Below are 12,116 nucleotides of genomic sequence, written 5' to 3' on the forward strand. Positions count from 1 at the left end.
AGCATTCTGTTTACTGCCACTCTGTGTACCTCGCTCAGCCACACTATATAGCATTCTGTTTACTGCCACTCTGTGTCTGCTGGGAATAGTAGTACACCGCTTGCTCAGCCACACTATATAGCATTCTGTTTACTGCCACTCTGTGTACCTCGCTCAGCCACACTATATAGCATTCTGTTTACTGCCACTCTGTGTCTGCTGGGAATAGTGGTACACCGCTCGCTCAGCCACACTATATAGCATTCTGTTCACTGTTCTGTGTCTGCTTGGAATAGTGGTCCACCGCTCGCTCAGCCACACTATATAGCATTCTGTTTACTGTTCTGTGTCTGCTGGGAATAGTGGTACACCGCTCGCTCAGCCACACTATATAGCATTCTGTTTACTGTTCTGTGTCTGCTGGGAATAGTGGTACACCGCTCGCTCAGCCACACTATATAGCATTCTGTGCACTGTTCTGTGTCTGCTGGGAATAGTGGTACACCGCTCGCTCAGCCACACTATATAGCATTCTGTTCACTGTTCTGTGTCTGCTGGGAATAGTGGTACACCGCTCGCTCAGCCACACTATATAGCATTCTGTTTACTGTTCTGTGTCTGCTGGGAATAGTGGTACACCGCTCGCTCATCCACACTATATAGCATTCTGTTCACTGTTCTGTGTCTGCTGGGAATAGTGGTACACCGCCCGCTCAGCCACACTATATAGCATTCTGTTCACTGTTCTGTGTCTGCTGGGAATAGTGGTACACCGCTCGCTCAGCCACACTATATAGCATTCTGTTCACTGTTCTGTGTCTGCTGGGAACAGTAGTACACCGCTCGCTCAGCCAGAGTATATAGCATTGTGTTTACTGCCACTCTGTGTACACCGCTCAGCCAGACTATATACCATTGTTTACTGACACTCTGTGTACACCGCTCAGCCAGACTATATACCATTGTTTACTGACACTCTGTGTACACCGCTCAGCCAGACTATATACCATTGTTTACTGACACTCTGTGTACACCGCTCAGCCAGACTATATACCATTGTTTACTGCCACTCTGATTCTGCTGGGAACAGTAGTACACCGCTCGCTCAGCCAGACTATATAGCATTGTGTTTACTGCCACTCTGTGTACACCGCTCAGCCAGACTATATACCATTGTTTACTGACACTCTGTGTACACCGCTCAGCCAGACTATATACCATTGTTTACTGAAACTCTGTGTACACCGCTCAGCCAGACTATATACCATTGTTTACTGCCACTCTGATTCTGCTGGGAACAGTAGTACACCGCTCGCTCAGCCAGACTATATACCATTGTTTACTGACACTATATAGCAGACTATATAGCATTGTGTGTACACCGCTCAGCCAGACTATATACCATTGTTTACTGACACTCTGTGTACACCGCTCAGCCAGACTATATACCATTGTTTACTGCCACTCTGATTCTGCTGGGAACAGTAGTACACCGCTCGCTCAGCCAGACTATATACCATTGTTTACTGACACTCTGTGTACACCGCTCAGCCAGACTATATACCATTGTTTACTGCCACTCTGATTCTGCTGGGAACAGTAGTACACCGCTCGCTCAGCCAGACTATATACCATTGTTTACTGACACTATATAGCAGACTATATAGCATTGTGTGTACACCGCTCAGCCAGACTATATACCATTGTTTACTGACACTCTGTGTACACCGCTCAGCCAGACTATATACCATTGTTTACTGCCACTCTGATTCTGCTGGGAACAGTAGTACACCGCTCGCTCAGCCAGACTATATACCATTGTTTACTGACACTCTGTGTACACCGCTCAGCCAGACTATATACCATTGTTTACTGCCACTCTGATTCTGCTGGGAACAGTAGTACACCGCTCGCTCAGCCAGACTATATACCATTGTTTACTGACACTCTGTGTACACCGCTCAGCCAGACTATATACCATTGTTTACTGCCACTCTGATTCTGCTGGGAACAGTAGTACACCGCTCGCTCAGCCAGACTATATACCATTGTTTACTGACACTATATAGCAGACTATATAGCATTGTGTGTACACCGCTCAGCCAGACTATATACCATTGTTTACTGCCACTCTGATTCTGCTGGGAACAGTAGTACACCGCTCGCTCAGCCAGACTATATAGCATTGTGTTTACTGCCACTCTGTGTACACCGCTCAGCCACACTATATAGCATTGCGTACTCTGCCAGTCAGTGTGTATATTGCTGGGATCAGTAATACTCCACTCACCGTCAACCACTATATGAGCTCAACATGAGTTCCCCAGAGACCTCCGCTGTGAGTAGCACTCCCAACAACAGCAACAGCCAACGCCCCACGCAAGCTATAACATCCACCCCAGCAGCCAGTGGTCAGCAGCAGCCCTCCCCGGAGGAGAACGTTGTGTCCATCAGTCCGTCGCCAGAGCGATTAATGAGGGCTGCCATTGAGGAGATGATGGGGCCTGATGTGGAGGAGGAGGTCTGGCTCAGGCCAGCATCCCAAGTTAATGTTGAGGACGATGAGGGGTCTGTGTCTGGGGATGTTGGGGTGGCAGAGGTGGTGGGTGGGTCAGACTCAGGAGAAGAGTTGTATGATGAGGATGATGATCGGGACCATCTGTATGTGCCTCAGAGTCCGACCCCGGAAAACATGTTGTATCGTGTGTTTAGGTACTAAAATCTGCGTTCCCTCCCAGTAGTGTTGGGCGAACAGTGTTTGCCACTGTTCGGGTTCTGCAGAACATCACCCTGTTCGGGGTGACTATATAGCAGACTATATAGCATTGTGTTTAATGCCACTCTGTGTACACGGCTCAGCCACACTATATAGCATTGTGTTTACTTCCACTCTGTGTCTGCTGGGAACAGTAGTACACCGCTCACCCGCCACTGTATAGCATTGTGCTCTGTGTCACTGCTGACAATAGTGGTACACCGCTCACCCACCACTGTATAGCATTTCTGTACTGCCACTGTACTGCTGCCAGTCAGCGTGTACTTTAAGGATAAGTGAAATGAGGAAGAAATCCGGTGAAAGAGGGAGGGGCAAGGGAAGAGGTGTTTCCCCTGACGGTTCACGTACAGGCCACAGGGGAGCACCCAAGAAAACCCACTCAATACTGCCCATGTTGTCCAGGACAACAACCCTCACAGATCCAAAAGAACAGGACCAGATAATTACTTGGATGACCTCTCAAGCGTCCAGCAGTGGGTTAAGCAGCACCAGCACATCACGCACGAGGTCCGAGTCCTCAGCCAGTTAAAGTCTGGGCTTTCTTTGAAGACTGCACTGAGGATGTTACCATGGCGATTTGCAAGGTGTGCAAGACCCGCCTGAGCAGGGGGAAAAGTATTAACAACCTCTCCACCACCAGCATGAGCCGCCACATTCTATCCAAACATCCCACTCTGTGGGCAAACGCGGCAGGACAGGGTACCACCAGCAACACTGCCTCCCTTGGGTTCACCAGACTCACCACCAGACCCGCCTCAGCAGCAGCAGTAGCCCAGCCATTGCGTGGTTCACAACATTCACAAACATCAGACGATGCTGACACTGTCACTTTCCGGACTAGTGCTCTTGAGGTCTCCCAGTGTTCATCAAACACAACAACCAACAGCCCTTCGGTGTGCAGCGCTACGGTTGAGTTGTCTGTCTCTGAGATGTTTGAGCACAAGAGGAAATTGCCAGCAAATGACCCCCGGGCCGTGGCAGTAACAGCCAGCCAGCATAGCCAAGCTTCTGGCCTGCGAAATGCTGCCATATCGAGTGGTGGAGACAAACAGCTTCAAGGGCATGATGTCAGTGGCCATCCCACGTTACGTTGTTCCCAGCCGCTACCACTTTGCGCGCTCTGCAGTGCCTGAGTTGCATGAGCACGTGGTCAGCTAAATAACCCGAAGCTTGAAGAATGCCGTTGCCTGCAAGGTTCACCTCACCACTGACACCTGGACGAGTGCGTTCGGCCAGGGTCGATACATCTCCCTTACCGCGCACTGGGTGAACCTTGTGGAGCCTGGCAGCGATTCCTCACCTGCTACGGCGCGGGTGTTGCCCACGCCGCAAACAGCTGGATAACAACAGCAGCACCTACCTCTCTGACTCCTTCTCCTCCAACGCATCTCAAAGCTGTACCTCATCCGGAAATGCTAACCCAGCACCAGCAGCAGTAGGATCGTGGAAGCAGTGCAGCACAGCTGTTGGCATGCGTCAGCAAGCGTTGCTGAAGCTGATCTGCCTTGGGGATAAGCAGCACACAGGGGAGGAAATTTGGAGGGGAATAAAGGAACAGACGGATTTGTGGCTGGCACCGCTGGACCTGAAACCGGGCATGAAGCTAGACACCTGGCACGAACTGGCAATGTACGCAATAGAGGTGCTGGCTTGCCCGGCAGCCAGCGTTATGTCGGAACGCTGTTTCAGTGCTGCCGGAGGCATCATCACAGATCGGCGTATCCGCCTCTCCACAGAAAATGCAGACCGTCTGACTCAAATTAAAATGAATCAATCCTGGATTGGAAACGACTACGCAACACTCCTGGACCCCAACCAAGTAACATGACCGATGAACATCTGGGATGGTTTAGCGTTTCCGGTCCCTGTTTATTGAACCTCTCATCTGTATTACATTTATGACTGCATGGCGGCAAAAAGCATTGCTGCTATATCCGCACGCTTTTTGTCCTCATGCAAGGCCTGGGTTGTTGTGTCTCACAAAGCGTGGCCTTCTCCTCCTGCGCCTCCTCCTGTTCCATCACGTGTGCTGCTGCTGCTGCTGCTGCTGCTGGGTTACCGTTGCCGCGTGGTCCCTGTTTATGGAACCTCTTATCTTTATTACATTTATGACTACATGGCGGTACAAAGCATGCTATCCGCACGCTTTTTGTCCTCATGCAAGGCCTGGGTTGTTGTGTCTCACAAAGCGTGGCCTTCTCCTCCTGCGCCTCCTCCTGTTCCATCACGTGTGCTGCTGCTGCTGCTGCTGCTGGGTTAGCGTTGCCGGTCCCTGTTTATGGAACCTCTTATCTTTATTACATTTATGACTACATGGCGGTACAAAGCATGCTATCCGCACGCTTTTTGTCCTCATGCAAGGCCTGGGTTGTTGTGTCTCACAAAGCGTGGCCTTCTCCTCCTGCGCCTCCTCCTGTTCCATCACGTGTGCTGCTGCTGCTGCTGCTGCTGCTGGGTTAGCGTTGCCGCGTGGTCCCTGTTTATTGAACCTCTTATCTTTATTACATTTATGACTACATGGCGGTACAAAGCATGCTCTCCGCACGCTTTTTGTCCTCATGCAAGGCCTGGGTTGTTGTGTCTCACAAAGCGTGGCCTTCTCCTCCTGCGCCTCCTCCTGTTCCATCACGTGTGCTGCTGCTGGGTTAGCGTTGCCGCGTGGTCCCTGTTTATTGAACCACTTATCTTTATTACATTTATGACTGCATGGTGGTACAAAGCATGCTATCCGCACGCTTCTTGTCCTCATGCAAGGCCTGGGTTGTTGTGTCTCAAAGCGTGGCCTTCTCCTCCTGCGCCACCCTCCTCCTGTTCCATCACGTGTGCTGCTGCTGGGTTAGCATTACCGGTCCCTTTTCCTGGAACCTCTTATATGTATTACATTTATGACTGCATGCCGACAAAAAGCATGTTACCTGTGCAAAGAAAACAGACATTTCCCGCATTTAAAAGACAGTTTTCCCTTTGAAACTTTAAAATCGATTTTCTCAAAAACTATAAGCTCTTTTTGCTAAATTTTTTTTTCCTCTTGTACCCACTCCCAAGGTGCACATACCCTGTAAATTTGGGGTATGTAGCATGTAAGGAGGCTTTACAAAGCACAAAAGTTCGGGTCCCCATTGACTTCCATTATGTTCGGAGTTCGGGTCGAACACCCGAACATCGCGGACATGTTCGGCCTGTTCGGCCCGAACCCGAACATCTAGATGTTCGCCCAACACTATACTCAGCAGCAGAGATGGTTGTACTTACCAACATCTGACCTCTCAAATCCACTTCTTTTGTTTCATTTAATGAAATTGGTGCCACTCATTAAAAAAAACCATCATGAATGCTTCAGGAACTGAGACGCTCCACATTTCAAAATGTGAATTTGTTTGCACGTCCAAGGTGATATTCTTTGTGCTGCACAACAATGCTCGTGCAGCTTGCTTTGCATACTACATCTGGAGAAGATATACATTTTAGGAATGAAGCCCTTGATGGGATATTCTTCAATGATGTCCCTATGGAATCTCAAGGGCGGCTTGTTGTTTAAATTTAGGAACAAAGCTAGATTTATCATTAGCGAAAACCAAGTTTGTTGGTTATGGAAGGCAAGACTTGGCACGCTTTCATTCTCTTAGTTGATTAATTGTGTGTCATTAGTTGATGAGGTGGTTACAAACTGTGCTGGTGAAGGTGAACTGTTTACTCCTTTCTATGAAGAACTTAGTCTGTGTTGCAGCAGACAAGTTTCCAGGGATGGACTTTTGAGGGCCATCTTCGGTGCACTTTCAGCATCTTTTAGGTAACACGGCTTCGGTTTGCAGTTTAAAATGCGACTCTGGTGGGACTTGAACCCACAACCTTTGAATGCCTACATTTCACTAGAAGTCCAATGCGCTATCCATTGCGCCACAGAGCCGAGCTTGCACTAGTTGTTTTTGCCAGGCACCTTCAAATGAAAAATATCTGCTTTAACCCATTTGTTCGTGGCATTTCAGGATGTATGCAGGCTACCTTTTTGTTATATAAGAAGAAAGAGTACAGCATCTGGCTATCTCCCAAATGTTACTCTGGATTATTTCAGCAGTCCCATCTCACTCTCATCAAACACCTGTTTCATTACATAACAAGCTATCATCACAACCCGTCTTCTAGATTTCTAAGAAAAATCAAAAACTTTCTGAGTCTACTACCTGTAACCTGCTAAACTTTCAATACTCAGCAGCAGAGATGGTTGTACTTACCAACATCTGACCTCTCAAATCCACTTCTTTTGTTTCATTTAATGAAATTGGTGCCACTCATTAAAAAATACCCATCATGAATGCTTCAGGAACTGAGACGCTCCACATTTCAAAATGTGAATTTGTTTGCACGTCCAAGGTGATATTCTTTGTGCTGCACAACAATGCTCGTGCAGCTTGCTTTGCATACTACATCTGGAAAAGATATACATTTTAGGAATGAAGCCCTTGATGGGATATTCTTCAATGATGTCCCTATGGAATCTCAAGGGCGGCTTGTTGTTTAAATTTAGGAACAAAGCTAGATTTATCATTAGCGAAAACCAAGTTTGTTGGTTATGGATGGCAACACTTGGCACGCTCTCATTCTCTTAGTTGATTAATTGTGGGTCATTAGTTGATGAGGTGGTTACAAACTGTGCTGGTGAAGGTGAACTGTTTACTCCTTTCCATGAAGAGCTTAGTCTGTGTTGCAGCAGACAAGTTTCCAGGGATGGACTTTTGAGGGCCATCTTCGGTGCACTTTCAGCATCTTTTAGGTAACACGGCTTCGGTTTCCAGTTTAAAATGCAACTCTGGTGGGACTCGAACCCACAACCTTTGAATGCCTACATTTCACTAGAAGTCCAATGCGCTATCCATTGCGCCACAGAGCCGAGCTTGCACTGACTGTTTTTGCCAGGCACCTTCAAATGAAAAATATCTGCTTTTACCCATTTGTTCGTGGCATTTCAGGATGTATGCAGGCTACCTTTTTGTTATATAAGAAGAAAGAGTACAGCATCTGGCTATCTCCCAAATGTTACTCTGGATTATTTCAGCAGTCCCATCTCACTCTCATCAAACACCTGTTTCATTACATAACAAGCTATCATCACAACCCGTCTTCTAGATTTCTAAGAAAAATCAAAAACTTTCTGAATCTACTACCTGTAACCTGCTAAACTTTCAATACTCAGCAGCAGAGATGGTTGTACTTACCAACATCTGACCTCTCAAATCCACTTCTTTTGTTTCATTTAATGAAATTGGTGCCACTCATTAAAAAAAAAACATCATGAATGCTTCAGGAACTGAGACGCTCCACATTTCAAAATGTGAATTTGTTTGCACGTCCAAGGTGATATCCTTTGTGCTGCACAACAATGCTCATGCAGCTTGCTTTGCATACTACATCTGGAGAAGATATACATTTTAGGAATGAAGCCCTTGATGGGATTTTCTTCAATGATGTCCCTATGAAATCTCAAGGGCGGCTTGTTGTTTAAATTTAGGAACAAAGCTAGATTTATCATTAGCGAAAACCAAGTTTGTTGATTATGGATGGCAACACTTGGCACGCTATCATTCTCTTAGTTGATTAATTGTGGGTCATTAGTTGATGAGGTGGTTACAAACTGTGCTGGTGAAGGTGAACTGTTTACTCCTTTCCATGAAGAGCTTAGTCTGTGTTGCAGCAGACAAGTTTCCAGGGATGGACTTTTGAGGGCCATCTTCGGTGCACTTTCAGCATCTTTTAGGTAACACGGCTTCGGTTTGCAGTTTAAAATGCGACTCTGGTGGGACTTCAACCCACAACCTTTGAATGCCTACATTTCACTAGAAGTCCAATGCGCTATCCATTGCGCCACAGAGCCGAGCTTGCACTAGTTGTTTTTGCCAGGCACCTTCAAATGAAAAATATCTGCTTTAACCCATTTGTTCGTGGCATTTCAGGATGTATGCAGGCTACCTTTTTGTTATATAAGAAGAAAGAGTACAGCATCTGGCTATCTCCCAAATGTTACTCTGGATTATTTCAGCAGTCCCATCTCACTCTCATCAAACACCTGTTTCATTATATAACAAGCTATCATCACAACCCGTCTTCTAGATTTCTAAGAAAAATCAAAAACTTCCTGAGTCTACTACCTGTAACCTGCTAAACTTTCAATACTCAGCAGCAGAGATGGTTGTACTTACCAACATCTGTCCTCTCAAATCCACTTCTTTTGTTTCATTTAATGAAATTGGTGCCACTCATTAAAAAAAACCCATCATGAATGCTTCAGGAACTGAGACGCTCCACATTTCAAAATGTGAATTTGTTTGCACGTCCAAGGTGATATCCTTTGTGCTGCACAACAATGCTCGTGCAGCTTGCTTTGCATACTACATCTGGAGAAGATATACATTTTAGGAATGAAGCCCTTGATGGGATATTCTTCAATGATGTCCCTATGGAATCTCAAGGCCGGCTTGTTGTTTAAATTTAGGAACAAAGCTAGATTTATCATTAGCGAAAACCAAGTTTGTTGGTTATGGAAGGCAAGACTTGGCACGCTTTCATTCTCTTAGTTGATTAATTGTGTGTCATTAGTTGATGAGGTGGTTACAAACTGTGCTGGTGAAGGTGAACTGTTTACTCCTTTCCATGAAGAGCTTAGTCTGTGTTGTAGCAGACAAGTTTCCAGGGATGGACTTTTGAGGGCCATCTTCGGTGCACTTTCAGCATCTTTTAGGTAACACGGCTTCGGTTTCCAGTTTAAAATGCAACTCTGGTGGGACTCGAACCCACAACCTTTGAATGCCTACATTTCACTAGAAGTCCAATGCGCTATCCATTGCGCCACAGAGCCGAGCTTGCACTGACTGTTTTTGCCAGGCACCTTCAAATGAAAAATAGTTGCTTTTACCCATTTGTTCGTGGCATTTCAGGATGTATGCAGGCTACCTTTTTGTTATATAAGAAGAAAGAGTACAGCATCTGGCTATCTCCCAAATGTTACTCTGGATTATTTCAGCAGTCCCATCTCACTCTCATCAAACACCTGTTTCATTATATAACAAGCTATCATCACAACCCGTCTTCTAGATTTCTAAGAAAAATCAAAAACTTTCTGAGTCTACTACCTGTAACCTGCTAAACTTTCAATACTCAGCAGCAGAGATGGTTGTACTTACCAACATCTGACCTCTCAAATCCACTTCTTTTGTTTCATTTAATGAAATTGGTGCCACTCATTAAAAAATACCCATCATGAATGCTTCAGGAACTGAGACGCTCCACATTTCACAATGTGAATTTGTTTGCACGTCCAAGGTGATATTCTTTGTGCTGCACAACAATGCTCGTGCAGCTTGCTTTGCATACTACATCTGGAGAAGATATACATTTTAGGAATGAAGCCCTTGATGGGATATTCTTCAATGATGTCCCTATGGAATCTCAAGGGCGGCTTGTTGTTTAAATTTAGGAACAAAGCTAGATTTATCATTAGCGAAAACCAAGTTTGTTGGTTATGGAAGGCAAGACTTGGCACGCTTTCATTCTCTTAGTTGATTAATTGTGTGTCATTAGTTGATGAGGTGGTTACAAACTGTGCTGGTGAAGGTGAACTGTTTACTCCTTTCTATGAAGAACTTAGTCTGTGTTGCAGCAGACAAGTTTCCAGGGATGGACTTTTGAGGGCCATCTTCAGTGCACTTTCAGCATCTTTTAGGTAACACGGCTTCGGTTTCCAGTTTAAAATGCGACTCTGGTGGGACTCGAACCCACAACCTTTGAATGCCTACATTTCACTAGAAGTCCAATGCGCTATCCATTGCGGCACAATTAGTGTTGGGCGAACAGTGTTCGCCACTGTTCGGGTTCTGCAGAACATCACCCTGTTCGGGTGATGTTCGAGTTCGGCCGAACACCTGACGGTGCTCGGCCAAACCGTTCGGCCATATGGCCGAACTAAGAGCGCATGGCCGAACGTTCCCCGAACGTTCGGCTAGCGCTGTGATTGGCCGAACGGGTCACGTGGTTCGGACCCGAACGCGCTCTGATTGGCCGAACTGTCACGTGGTTCGGGTAAATAAATACCCGAACCACGTCATATCTCCGCCATTTGTCTGTGGGTTTAGCTTTGGGTAGGCAGGCAGGGTAGTTCGCGCTCCAGCCACGCTAGCCAGGGTCCCCCCCAGTCATTGTGTGTCGCTGCTGGGAATAGTAGTACACCGCTCGCTCAGCATTCTGTTTACTGCCACTCTGTGTACCTCGCTCAGCCACACTATATAGCATTCTGTTTACTGCCACTCTGTGTCTGCTGGGAATAGTAGTACACCGCTTGCACAGCCACACTATATAGCATTCTGTTTACTGCCACTCTGTGTACCTCGCTCAGCCACACTATATAGCATTCTGTTTACTGCCACTCTGTGTCTGCTGGGAATAGTGGTACACCGCTCGCTCAGCCACACTATATAGCATTCTGTTCACTGTTCTGTGTCTGCTTGGAATAGTGGTACACCGCTCGTTCAGCCACACTATATAGCATTCTGTGTACTGTTCTGTGTCTGCTGGGAACAGTAGTACACCGCTCGTTCAGCCACACTATATAGCATTCTGTGTACTGTTCTGTGTCTGCTGGGAACAGTAGTACACCGCTCGCTCAGCCACACTATATAGCATTCTGTTCACTGTTCTGTGTCTGCTGGGAATAGTGGTACACCGCTCGCTCAGCCACACTATATAGCATTCTGTTCACTGTTCTGTGTCTGCTGGGAATAGTGGTACACCGCTCGCTCAGCCACACTATATAGCATTCTGTTCACTGTTCTGTGTCTGCTGGGAATAGTGGTACACCGCTCGCTCAGCCACACTATATAGCATTCTGTTCACTGTTCTGTGTCTGCTGGGAATAGTGGTACACCGCTCGCTCAGCCACACTATATAGCATTCTGTTTACTGTTCTGTGTCTGCTGGGAATAGTGGTACACCGCTCGCTCAGCCACACTATATAGCATTCTGTTCACTGTTCTGTGTCTGCTGGGAATAGTGGTACACCGCTCGCTCAGCCACACTATATAGCATTCTGTTCACTGTTCTGTGTCTGCTGGGAACAGTAGTACACCGCTCGTTCAGCCACACTATATAGCATTCTGTGTACTGTTCTGTGTCTGCTGGGAACAGTAGTACACCGCTCGTTCAGCCACACTATATAGCATTCTGTGTACTGTTCTGTGTCTGCTGGGAACAGTAGTACACCGCTCGTTCAGCCACACTATATAGCATTCTGTTCACTGTTCTGTGTCTGCTGGGAATAGTGGTACACCGCTCGCTCAGCCACACTATATAGCATTCTGTTCACTGTTCTGTGTCT

The 12,116-nt window shown here is 46.6% G+C and overlaps 4 non-coding genes across 4 annotated transcripts; all 4 read right to left on the reverse strand.

The window, feature by feature from the left end:
* Positions 1-6,576: 6,576 nt before the first annotated feature.
* On the reverse strand, positions 6,577-6,662 carry TRNAR-UCU (transfer RNA arginine (anticodon UCU)). Its single transcript is given in 2 exon segments — positions 6,577-6,612; positions 6,626-6,662. It is a non-coding gene; the product is annotated as a tRNA-Arg (tRNA).
* An 895-nt stretch (positions 6,663-7,557) lies between these two features.
* Positions 7,558-7,643, reverse strand: TRNAR-UCU (transfer RNA arginine (anticodon UCU)). The gene is given in 2 exon segments: positions 7,558-7,593; positions 7,607-7,643. It is a non-coding gene; the product is annotated as a tRNA-Arg (tRNA).
* An 895-nt stretch (positions 7,644-8,538) lies between these two features.
* Positions 8,539-8,624, reverse strand: TRNAR-UCU (transfer RNA arginine (anticodon UCU)). Its single transcript is given in 2 exon segments — positions 8,539-8,574; positions 8,588-8,624. It is a non-coding gene; the product is annotated as a tRNA-Arg (tRNA).
* Positions 8,625-9,519: 895 nt separating this feature from the next.
* Positions 9,520-9,605, reverse strand: TRNAR-UCU (transfer RNA arginine (anticodon UCU)). The gene is given in 2 exon segments: positions 9,520-9,555; positions 9,569-9,605. It is a non-coding gene; the product is annotated as a tRNA-Arg (tRNA).
* Between the last annotated feature and the right edge of the window lie 2,511 nt (positions 9,606-12,116).

This window comes from Hyperolius riggenbachi, chromosome 8, assembly GCF_040937935.1.
Source record: "Hyperolius riggenbachi isolate aHypRig1 chromosome 8, aHypRig1.pri, whole genome shotgun sequence".
NCBI lineage: Eukaryota > Metazoa > Chordata > Amphibia > Anura > Hyperoliidae > Hyperolius > Hyperolius riggenbachi.